Source organism: Pseudophryne corroboree, chromosome 2, assembly GCF_028390025.1.
Source record: "Pseudophryne corroboree isolate aPseCor3 chromosome 2, aPseCor3.hap2, whole genome shotgun sequence".
In the NCBI taxonomy this organism is placed as follows: Eukaryota; Metazoa; Chordata; class Amphibia; order Anura; family Myobatrachidae; genus Pseudophryne; species Pseudophryne corroboree.
Window position 1 is genome coordinate 818,592,689 of NC_086445.1, and position 13,079 is coordinate 818,605,767.

General features: G+C 49.2%; 1 protein-coding gene across 3 annotated transcripts in view; it reads left to right on the forward strand.

The window, feature by feature from the left end:
* ASMTL (acetylserotonin O-methyltransferase like) overlaps nt 1-13,079 on the forward strand; it is a 122,462-nt gene that overhangs the window by 54,776 nt on the left and 54,607 nt on the right. The gene's annotated exons all lie outside the window — the stretch shown is intronic.

Below are 13,079 nucleotides of genomic sequence, written 5' to 3' on the forward strand. Positions count from 1 at the left end.
CCTCCTGCTCAGCACACATCGCGCTGTGCTGAGCGGGGGGAGAGATGTGTGCTGAGCGAACCACTCGGCACACATCTCCCCCCACATCTCTCCCGTGAGTACGGCCCTATAGAGGGTAATGACAAATCAATTTAGACCATCACATCTCAATCTTTTTTAACAGTTCTTAACACTTATTTTATTCTTTGCCAAATTTAGGGCTGTCACTAATGTCTCCTGGTGACAGCAGGTAGCATAGTATTAATACTTTCAAGAGCTTGTGTTAAGGTGGTTAGAAGACTCGTACTGTATTTAAATACTGTTAGACTTGGGTACTGTGTAGTAAGAAAAAATAGTATTTTAATTACCAACCGGTAAATCCTTTTCTCATAGTCCGTAGAGGATACTGGGGTGTCATATAGTACCATGGGGTATAGACGGGTCCACTCTTAGCCATGGGCACTTTAATAATTTGATAGTGTGGGCTGGCTCCTCCCTCTATGCCCCTCTACCAGACTCAGTCTAGGAAACTTTGCCCGAGGAGACGGACATACTTTGAAAGAAGGATAGATAAGGCTAGTGGTGAGATTCCGAACCAGCACACACAACAAGAGGAAAGCCAAGCTAACCAAACTTGAAACAGGAACAGCAACGGCTGAACCAACATTACTTAACTAAGTAACAGTGCAGGAAAAACGAAGCACCGGGCGGGTGCCAAGTATCCTCTGCGGACTACGAAAAAAGGATTTTCCGGTAGGTAATTAAAATCCTATTTCTCTAACGTCCTAAGTGGATGCTGGGGACTCCGTCAGGACCATGGGGAACAGCGGCTCCGCAGGAGACAGGGCACAAAAATAAAGCTTTAGGATTAGGTGGTGTGTACTGGCTCCTCCCCCTATGACCCTCCTCCAAGCCCCAGTTAGGTTTTTGTGCCCGTCCGAGCAGGGTGCAATCTAGGTGGCTCTCCTAAAGAGCTGCTTAGAAAAGTTTTTTAGGTTTTTTATTTTCAGTGAGTCCTGCTGGCAACAGGCTCACTGCATCGAGGGACTTAGGGGAGAGAATTTCAACTCACCTGCGTGCAGGATGGATTGGATTCTTAGGCTACTGGACACCATTAGCTCCAGAGGGAGTCGGAACACAGGTCTCACCCTGGGGTTCGTCCCGGAGCCGCGCCGCCGACCCCCCTTACAGATGCTGAAGATTGAAGGTCCGGAAACAGGCGGCAGAAGGCTCTTCAGTCTTCATGAAGGTAGCGCACAGCACTGCAGCTGTGCGCCATTGTTGTCACACACTTCACACCAAGCGGTCACGGAGGGTGCAGGGCGCTGCTGGGGGCGCCCTGGGCAGCAATATTTTAATACCTTATGGCAAAAGAATACATCACATATAGCCATTGAGGCTATATGTATGTATTTAACCCATGCCAGTTATCTAAAACTACGGGAGGAAAGCCCGCCGAAATAGGGGGCGGGGCTTATTCTCCTCAGCACACAGCGCCATTTTCCTGCTCAGCTCCGCTGTGAGGAAGGCTCCCAGGACTCTCCCCTGCACTGCACTACAGAAACAGGGTAAAACAGAGAGGGGGGGCATTTTTTGGCGATATATTGGATATATTTAAGCTGCTATAAGGAACAACACTTATATAAGGTTGTTCCCATATATATTATAGCGCTTGGGTGTGTGCTGGCAAACTCTCCCTCTGTCTCCCCAAAGGGCTAGTGGGGTCCTGTCTTCGATAAGAGCATTCCCTGTGTGTCTGCTGTGTGTCGGTACGTGTGTGTCGACATGTATGAGGACGATGTTGGCGTGGAGGCAGAGCAATTGCCGATAATGGTGATGTCACCCCCCAGGGAGTCGACACCGGAATGGATGGCTTTATTTATGGAATTACGTGATAATGTCAGCACATTACAAAAATCAGTTGACGACATGAGACGGCCGGCAAACCAGTTAGTACCTGCCCAGGCGTCTCAGACACCGTCAGGGGCTGTAAAGCGCCCTTTACCTCAGTCGGTCGACACAGACCCAGACACAGACACTGAATCTAGTGTCGACGGTGATGAAACAAACGTATTTTCAAGTAGGGCCACACGTTATATGATCACGGCAATGAAGGAGGCTTTGCATATCTCTGATACTGCAAGTACCACAAAAAGGGGTATTATGTGGGGGGTGAAAAAACTACCTGTAGTTTTTCCTGAATCAGAGGAATTAAATGATGTATGTGATGAAGCGTGGGTTAACCCAGATAGAAAAATGCTAATTTCAAAAAAGTTATTAGCATTATACCCTTTCCCGCCAGAGGTTAGGGCGCGCTGGGAAACACCCCCTAGGGTGGATAAGGCGCTCACACGCTTATCAAAACAAGTGGCGTTACCGTCTCCTGATACGGCCGCCCTCAGGGATCCAGCGGATAGGAGACTGGAAACTACCCTAAAAAGTATATACACACATACTGGTGTTATACTGCGACCAGCCATCGCCTCAGCCTGGATGTGCAGTGCTGGGGTCGTCTGGTTGGATTCCCTGACTGAAAATATTGATACCCTGGATAGGGACAGTATTTTATTGACTATAGAGCAATTAAAGGATGCTTTCCTTTATATGCGAGATGCGCAGAGAGATATTTGCACTCTGGCATCGAGAGTAAATCCGATGTCCATATCTGCCAGAAGGAGTTTATGGACGCGACAGTGGTCAGGTGATGCGGATTCCAAACGACATATGGAAGTATTGCCGTATAAAGGGGAGGAATTATTTGGCGTCGGTCTATCGGATCTGGTGGCCACGGCAACTGCCGGAAAATCCACTTTTTTACCTCAGACCCCCTCCCAACAGAAAAAGACACCGTCTTTTCAGCCGCAGTCCTTTCGGTCCTATAAGAACAAGCGGACAAAAGGACAGTCATATCTGCCTCGGGGCAGAGGAAGGGGTAAGAGAGGGCAGCAAGCAGCCCCTGCCCAGGAACAGAAGCCCTCCCAGGGTTCTGCAAAGCCCTCAGCATGACGCTGGGGCCTTACAAGCGGACTCAGGAGCGGTGGGGGGTCGACTCAAGAATTTCAGCGCACAGTGGGCTTGCTCACAGGTGGACCCCTGGATTCTGCAGGTAGTATCTCAGGGTTACAGGTTGGAATTCGAGAAGTCTCCCCCTCGCCGGTTCCTAAAGTCTGCTTTGCCAACGTCTCCCTCAGACAGGGCGACGGTATTGGAAGCCATTCACAAGCTGTTTTCTCAGCAGGTGATAGTCAAGGTACCCCTCCTACAACAGGGAAAGGGGTATTACTCCACGCTATTTGTGGTACCGAAGCCGGACGGCTCTGTAAGACCTATTCTAAATCTGAAATCTTTGAACCTGTACATACAAAAATTCAAGTTCAAGATGGAGTCACTCAGAGCAGTGATAGCGAATCTGGAAGAAGGGGACTTTATGGTGTCCCTGGACATAAAGGATGCTTACCTGCATGTCCCAATTTGCCCTTCACATCAAGGGTACCTCAGGTTCGTGGTGCAAAACTGTCATTATCAGTTTCAGACGCTGCCGTTTGGATTGTCCACGGCACCTCGGGTCTTTACCAAGGTAATGGCCGAAATGATGATCCTTCTACGAAGAAGAGGCGTATTAATTATCCCTTACTTGGACGATCTCCTGATAAGGGCAAGGTCCAGAGAACAGCTGGAAGACGGAGTAGCACTAACCCAACTAGTGCTGCAACAACACGGGTGGATTCTGAATTTTCCAAAATCTCAGTTGACCCCGACGACACGTCTGCTGTTCCTGGGAATGATTCTGGACACGGTTCAGAAAAAGGTGTTTCTTCCGGAGGAGAAAGCCAGGGAGTTATCCGAACTTGTCAGGAACCTCCTAAAACCAGGGACAGTGTCTGTGCATCAATGCACAAGAGTCCTGGGAAAGATGGTGGCTTCTTACGAAGCGATTCCATTCGGCAGATTCCACGCACGAACTTTTCAGTGGGATCTGCTGGACAAATGGTCCGGATCGCATCTGCAGATGCATCAGCGGATAACCTTATCGCCACGGACAAGGGTGTCTCTTCTGTGGTGGTTGCAGAGTGCTCATCTGTTAGAGGGCCGCAGATTCGGCATACAGGACTGGGTCCTGGTGACCACGGATGCCAGTCTGAGAGGCTGGGGAGCGGTCACACAGGGAAGAAACTTCCAGGGAGTATGGTCAAGCCTGGAGATGTCTCTTCACATAAATATACTGGAGCTAAGAGCGATTTACAATGCTCTAAGTCTGGCAAAACCCCTGCTTCAGGGTCAGCCGGTGTTGATCCAGTCGGACAACATCACGGCAGTCGCCCACGTAAACAGACAGGGCGGCACAAGAAGCAGGACAGCAATGGCAGAAGCTGCAAGGATTCTTCGCTGGGCGGAAGATCATGTGATAGCACTGTCAGCAGTATTCATTCCGGGAGTTGACAACTGGGAAGCAGACTTCCTCAGCAGACACGATCTACACCCGGGAGAGTGGGGACTTCATCCAGAAGTCTTCCACATGATTGTGAACCGTTGGGAAAAACCAATGGTGGATATGATGGCGTCCCGCCTCAACAAAAAACTGGACAGGTATTGCGCCAGGTCAAGAGACCCTCAGGCAATAGCTGTGGACGCTCTGGTAACACCGTGGGTGTTCCAGTCAGTGTATGTGTTCCCTCCTCTGCCTCTCATACCAAAAGTACTGAGAATTATACGGCAAAAGGGAGTAAGAACGATACTAGTGGCTCCGGATTGGCCAAGAAGAACTTGGTACCCGGAACTTCAAGAGATGCTCACGGAGGATCCGTGGCCTCTACCTCTAAGACGGGACCTGCTTCAGCAGGGACCGTGTCTATTCCAAGACTTACCGCGGCTGCGTTTGACGGCATGGCGGTTGAACGCCGAATTCTAAGGGAAAAAGGCATTCCGGAAGAGGTCATTCCTACACTGGTAAAAGCCAGGAAGGAGGTGACTGCACCACATTATCACCGCATTTGGAGAAAATATGTTGCGTGGTGTGAGGCCAGGAAGGCCCCCACGGAGGAATTTCAACTGGGTCGATTCCTACATTTCCTGCAAACAGGATTGTCTATGGGCCTCAAATTGGGGTCCATTAAGGTTCAAATTTCGGCCCTGTCGATTTTCTTCCAGAAAGAATTGGCTTCAGTTCCTGAAGTCCAGACTTTTGTAAAAGGAGTACTACATATACAGCCCCCGGTTGTGCCCCCAGTGGCACCGTGGGATCTTAATGTAGTCTTGGATTTTCTCAAATCCCATTGGTTTGAGCCGCTCAAATCGGTGGAGTTGAAGTATCTTACATGGAAAGTAACCATGCTACTGGCCCTGGCTTCAGCCAGGAGAGTATCAGAATTGGCGGCTTTATCATATAAGAGCCCATATCTGATTTTCCATACGGACAGGGCAGAACTGCGGACGCGTCCTCATTTTCTGCCTAAGGTGGTATCAGCGTTTCACCTGAACCAGCCTATTGTGGTGCCTGCGGCTACTAACGATTTGGAGGATTCCAAGTTGTTGGACGTGGTCCGGGCATTGAAAATATATATTTCAAGAACGGCGGGAGTCAGAAAGTCTGACTCACTGTTTATATTGTATGCACCCAACAAGATGGGTGCTCCTGCTTCTAAGCAGACGATTGCTCGTTGGATTTGTAGCACAATTCAACTTGCACATTCTGTGGCAGGCTTGCCACAACCTAAATCTGTCAAGGCCCATTCCACAAGGAAAGTGGGCTCATCCTGGGCGGCTGCCCGGGGGGTCTCGGCATTACAACTCTGCCGAGCTGCTACTTGGTCAGGGGCAAACACGTTTGCAAAATTCTACAAATTTGATACCCTGGCTGAGGAGGACCTTGAGTTCTCTCATTCGGTGCTGCAGAGTCATCCGCACTCTCCCGCCCGTTTGGGAGCTTTGGTATAATCCCCATGGTCCTGACGGAGTCCCCAGCATCCACTTAGGACGTTAGAGAAAATAAGAATTTACTTACCGATAATTCTATTTCTCGTAGTCCGTAGTGGATGCTGGGCGCCCATCCCAAGTGCGGATTGTCTGCAATACTTGTACATAGTTATTGTTACAAACAAATTCGGGTTGTTATTGTTGTGAGCCGTCTGTTTGGAGGCTCCTACGTTTGTCATACTGTTAACTGGGTTCAGATCACAAGTTATACGGTGTGATTGGTGTGGCTGGTATGAGTCTTACCCGGGATTCAATATCCTTCCTTATTGTGTACGCTCGTCCGGGCACAGTATCCTAACTGAGGCTTGGAGGAGGGTCATAGGGGGAGGAGCCAGTACACACCACCTAATCCTAAAGCTTTATTTTTGTGCCCTGTCTCCTGCGGAGCCGCTGTTCCCCATGGTCCTGACGGAGTCCCCAGCATCCACTACGGACTACGAGAAATAGAATTATCGGTAAGTAAATTCTTATTTTTCTCTTATGTCCTAGAGAATACTGGGGTTCCATTTAGTACCATGGGGGATGTACCAAAGCTCCCAAACCGGGTGGTAGAGTGCTGAGGTTCCTGCAGAACTTGATTGACCAAACTGAAGGTCCTCAGAGGCCAAAGTATCGAACTTGTAGAATTTAGCAAACGTGTTCGAACCTGACCAGGTAGCTGCTCGGCAGAGCTGTAAAGCCGAGACACCCCGGGCATCCGCCCAGGAAGAACCCACTGACCTAGTAGAATGGGCATGTACAGATTTTGGACATGGCAAACCTGCCGTGGAATAAGCATGCTGGATAGTAAGCCTGATCCAGCGTGCAATTGTCTACTTTGAAGCATGACACCCAATTTTATTGGGATCATAAACAGCGATTCCAATTTTCTGTGACAAGCAGTTCGCTTTACATACACCTTCACAGCCGTCACAACATCCAAAGACTTTGAAGTAGCAGAGGTGTCGGTAACAACTGGAACCACAATAGGTTGGTTGATGTGAAAAGCAGACACCACTTTAGGAAGAAATTGCTGACGAGTTCTGAGTTCAGCTCTGTCCTCATGGAAAATTAAGTAGGGGCTCTTGTGAGACGACGCCCCTAGCTCTGACACACGTCTTGCTGAAGCCAAGGCCAACAGTGTGATGGCCTTCCACGTAAGGTACTTTACATATACCTCCTGTAATGGTTCAAACCAGTCCACCTCCTATAACTGTTCAGACCAGTCCGATTGGAGGAACTGCAGCACCACATTGAGATCCCAAGGTGCCGTGGGAGGAACAAAGGGAGGTTGGATGTGCAGAACACCTTTCAAGAAAGTCTGGACCTCAGGGAAAGAAGCCAATTGTCAGAAAAAGCAGGAAACGTCCCAGATGAAATTCCACCGCAGAAAAATTTCTGCTCTCACACCAAGAGATGTATTTCTTCCAAATACGATGGTAATGCTTAGACATTACCCTCTTCCTGGTTTGGATCATAGTTGGGATAACCTTGTTAGGGATCCCTTTCCTTGCTAGAACCAGCCATTCAACTTCCATGCTGTCAAATGTAGCTGCGGTAAGTCCTGATAGACGAACAGGCCCTGTTGCAGAAGATCCTCGCGAAGAAGTAGAGGCCACGGATCTTCGAGGAGCATCTTCAGAAGGTCCGCATACCAGGCCCTTCTTGGCCAGTTCGGTGCTTGAACCTTTTCCCTTTTTATTCGCTATAGATTTCTTAGGATCAGAGGAAGTGGAGGAAACACATACACCATCTGATAGACCCATGGAATCGTCAGGGTGTCTACCGCCACTGCCTGTGGGTCTCTTGACCTGGAACAATACCGCCTGAGCTTCTTGTTGAGACGAGAGGCCATCATGCCAATTTGTGGATATCCCCATCGACGTGTCAAGCACCCCCACTCACCCGAGTGCAGGTCGTGTCTGCTGAGGAAGTCTGCTTCCCAGTTGTCTACTCCCGGAATGAAGACCGCTGACAACGCCACAGCATTTATTTCTGCCCAGAGGAGAATTCTTGACACCTGACATTGCTGCTCTGCTTTTCGTTCCGCCCTGTCGGTTTATGTATGTCACCACCGTCACGTTGTCCGACTGGACCTGAATGGCCTGATCTTGAGGAAGAGGTGAGGTCTGCAGAAGGGCGTTGTATAGGGCCCTGAGTTCCAGAATGTTGATTGGAAGGATGACTTCCTGACTTGAATCTGCACCCCCTTAGTGACTGCTCCCCAACCTCTGAGGCTTGCGTCTTTGGTTAACAGAATCCAGTTCCGAATTCCGAACCTGCGACCCTCGACGAGGTGAGAAGTATGTAGCCACCACAGAAGGGAGATCCTGGCTTTTGGTGACAGACGGATCCTCTGGTGCATGTGAAGATGCGATCCGGACCATTTGTCCAACATATTGAGCTGGAAGGGTCTTGCGTGAAACCTTCCGTAATGAAGCGCCTCGTAAGCGGCCACCCTTTTCCCCAGAAGGCGACTGCATAGATGCACCGATATCCGGGTTGGCTTCAGGACATCCCGAACCATCGACTGGATTACCAATTCTTTTCCCAACGGAAGGAACACTTTCTGCAACTCTGTATCCAGTATTATTCCCAGGAGTGGAAGCCTCAGTGTTGGCTCCAGGTGAGATTATGGAAGGTTCAGAATTCACCCGTTATCCTGGAGGAGTTCAGTTGAGAGACCAATGCTGTCCAACCAGGTACGGAATTATGTTCACTCCCTGTTTGCGGAGTAGAAACATCATCTCTGCTATCACCTTGGTAAACACCCTCGGTGCTGTGGAGAGACCAAATGGCAGGGCCTATGCGCTCCATTGTAACCAATGGTGGGAACTTTGTGGTCAGCGGTGAGGTCACTTTCGGTCAACCGCTGACTACAAAGTTCCCACCATTGGTTACAATGGAGCGCATAGGCGCTACATTGTAACACTGCCGTGTGCCGCCTGTCAGACAGTACAGGAGCACACAGCCGATCAGGAGGGTGCTACAACGTGGCGCTCCGTGATTGGCTGAAGAAACCCACTTAGACATCAGTCAGAGTGGGTTTCTGGCATTCGGGGAAAGGGGACCCATGTGAAAACATGGGTCCCCTTTCAGTGCGTGGCTCGGCTCTCCGTTTTTTTTTTTTTTTAATCAAGTACGTGGATTACAAAAGGATTATCCGAGGAGCCTGGTACCCTGGATCTGGTGAGTAGAATTTATTCAACAGGTACCCCATGGATTCTACTGGAGAAGAGGACCGACCCTCGTGTGAACATAAGGTAAGTATGTATGTATGTTTGTGTGGATGCATGTAATAAAACTTTACTTTCAAGGTGTGTGTGTATTGTCTTTTTTTGGGTATTTTTGTAGTAGTAGTACTACAGGTACCAGCGGGCCCGTTTTTCCGCCGCATGCTGGTACTTGTGGTTCTCCAAGTACCAGCATGCGGGGGAGGCTTGCTGGGCCTTGAAGTACTGCTACTAAAAACAATATCTTTTCATTTTCACAAAAGGCTATCAGCCCCCCATCCGCAGCCAATTGGATGGGGGGGACAGCCTCGGGCTTCACCCCTGGCCCTTGGGTGGCTGGGGGGGGGGGGGACCCCTTGATTGAAGGGGTCCCCACTCCCCCAGGGTACCCCGGCCAGGGGTGACTAGATGGATTTTTGATGCCACGGCCGCAGGGCACTATATAAAAGTGACCCCCGGCTGTGGCATTATCTGTCCAGGTAGTGGAGCCCGGTGCTGGTTTTAGAAATACGGGGGACCCCTACTCTTTTGGTCCCCCGTATTTTTGGAACCAGGACCAGGCGCAGAGCCCGATGCTGGTTGCTTAAATATGGGGGAACCCCTGTCATTTTTTTCCCCCATATTTCTGCAACCAGGGTCGGCTCAAAGAGCCCGAGGCTGGTTATGCTTAGGAGGGGGGACCCCACGCATTTTTTTTCTCCGTTTTACAGTGTTTATTTAAAAAAAAAAAAAAAATTAACCCCAGCACGGATCACACAGATCCGGCCGAGATTCATTGTGATAAAGTCGGCAGTGTTTTGCTAATCACTGCCGTAAAAAACGGGAAAAAACACGAATGACATCGACATCGGAACAAATGAAAAATCCGAATACGACAGCTTAGTAAATTAGGCGTAATAAATTTAAAAAGTTGCAGTTTTACACTTTCGATGTCATTCGTGATCGAACTTTGACCTTTTTCCGAAAATTACGAATGTTAGTAAATATACCCCAATGTCTGTTCCAGTTTTTGGATGGCATGCTGTAAAGTTATACTTGCCTCTTGTGAAACTGGTAAGCCTGATCTGAAGAATCTGTGAGGTGGGAGCTCTTGGAACTACAGTCTGTAGCCCTGGGAAATAAGATCCATGACCCATGGATCCTGGCACGAACTTGACCAGATCTGACTGAAGAATCGTAGTTGGGCTCCCACCTGACAGCCTTCCACGCATTGCGGTCCACCGTCATGCTGAAGGCTTTGAGGAAGCAGAGCCTGAGCTCTGTTCCTGAGCGCCTGTAGTTGCTAGTTTGCGTGATTTACCTCTTGCGACGCTGGAGGACGTAGAAGCACCTCTGGATTTGCCCTGGAACTTGGCCATCCAAAAGGACTGCAACTTAGAAGCTGAATAAGTCTTCTTGGTTGGGGGGGCTGCGGAAGGAAGATACGTAGATTTATCCGCAGTAGCTTTGGAGATCCATTTGTCTAGTTCATCTCCAAACAAGGCTTCTCCCGTGAATGGTAGGCCTTCTACGCCTTTCCTGGAGTCCGCGTCAGCAGTCCACTGGCGTAGCCACAAGCCTCCTCATTCCGACACTGCCATAGCGGTGGTGCGTGCGTTAAGCAAGGCCATCTCTTTATGGCCTCTACCATAAAGTTTGCAGAGTCCTGTATATGCTGCAGGAGTAAAACAACATCCCCCCCTAGGCAAGGAATTACCTGACCATTTAGCAATGGCTTTTGTGATCCACGCACATGCAATAGTGGGTTTTTGGGCCACCCCAGCAGCTGTTTACAATGATTTGTTTGTAGTCTCAGTTTTACGATCAGCCGTGTCTTTTAGGGAGACTGCACCAGGGACAGGCAATACAATCTTTCTTGACTACCTAGAGACTGATTCCTCCATTATGGGCGGATTTTCACCTTTTTTCCTGTCGTCCAAAGGAAAAGATGAGAGCAACCTTTTAGGAATTTGAAATTTCTTATCGGGATTAACCCATGGTTCTTCAAACAGGGTATTCAATTCCTTTGACGCAGGAAAAGGACTTCTTTTTTACATTTAAATAAGATTCCTCACACATATGCAGAACATCTCTGATAGCCTCTATAAGAGCCTCTATTCCCTGTGACAGCTGCATCATCCCCCTCCAAATCCACCTCACCCTCCTCCATGTCTGACCTGTCAGCGTCAGACTGCAGTATATGGGCCAGAGATCGCTTTTGCGGACAAATGGGAGGGGATTGAGACGCTGTTTTGGGGACTACGTCTCTGTTCATAAACTCATCCACAGTCTGTTTTAAGTATTGCGTCTCTTTCTCATTGCGGGACAATTTTGTAGAAAGTGGAGAACATTTCTTTAAGAGAATTAACCCACTCCGTTCAGCCCCGCTATTCTGGGGAGGTGCACTGCTCTGAGTACTCAGTAGTGAGCCCCATGGTGATGAAATACACTCCGCTGTATATGATACACACTCTTTGCCTGACATAATGTAAATGTGACAGAGCACACACACACACACACACACACACACACACACACACACACACACACACACACACACACGAAAAGGTTAAGCACAATTAACCCACAAAGAACCCTTCAGGGAGACACAGAGTTGTTGGAGCCAGCCCCCACCACGCCCTCACTGCTAATGCCAAGCTTAGCTGGGTTGCAGACCAAGTATCCTGATAGGGGACTTAGTACACTAATAGACGCTCCCCCCCTGCTATGACTCCCTGGTACCGCTGAGGTAATTTGGAGTCACACCGGAGGAGCTGTGCGTCCCTGTCAGTCAGCGTCTGTGTCCACTGCAGAGGGAAAATGGCACTGGTGAGCTGCTGGATCCTCTCATAGTGAAGCCCCGCCCCTTCAATAGTACGCCGTCTTCCCGCTTGTTTTATTCTGTCTGAGGTAATTTTTGTGCTTAAAATGGAGCAGAACCATTTTAAGACTATTTTGCCAGTCTGGGTTCTGTGTACAGTGTACAGAGACGCAGTTGTGTACTGTGTCCCGGAGGCGCAAGCTGCCCCGTTGAGAAGCCGTGCGTCTCCATACCCTCGTGCCGCCACAGTGGCCAGCGCCCCACTAACCGGGATGCCAGCTCAGTACCCACCACTCTTCATTCTTCTGGCTCTGTTAGGGGTGGCGGCGTGCTGCGGGAATGTACGCTCTCCGTGGTGGGGCTTGCGAATAGTTCCCTCAGGAGCTCAGGGTCTTGTCAGCGGGGAACGGGACCATTAACCCTTCAAGAGGCTGACCATTTTCTGGGTGTGTTTGGAAAAACGCAGGCGTGGCCGGGCGTTTGCTGGGCGGGTATCTGACGTCATTACCGTGTCATTCGTTGCAGTAATCATCGCACAGGATAAGTAACTACAGGGCTGGTCTTGTTCTGCACAAAATGTGTTTGCTGCCACGCGGCTGCACAGGCGTTCGCACTCCTGCTATGCTAAAATACACTCCCCCTGTGGGCGGCGACTGTGTGTTTGCACGGTTGCTAAAAGTAGCTAGCGAGCGATCAACTCTGCATGAGAGCCCAAGTTCTGTACAGTACATCTTGCAATGAGTGTCTTTTTCACCCAAATGTGTGACAACCACTTCATGAGACTGCACTGATTAATTTGATATGCAACATTAACATATATGTGTGCGTCTGAGTCTGTAAACAAAGTGCAACACCCATGGCTTTTTAATGTCAAATTCAGCTGTGCTTCATATACAGATTTAGATTCTATTGCTCACAGTGTTACTTATCAAATTACGCAGTGCAGTCTCTCAAAGCAATTTTTTCACATCACATTTAAGATGCAAATTCGGGCAAAACAGATGCTACATCGATCGGTGCTGCTCACTAGCGCTAAGTATCTCACAACATATTGAGGGCTGAGGACACAACTGTAGCGCTTTGAATAAAATATTGTTCCTTGTGCGTCTAGGGTC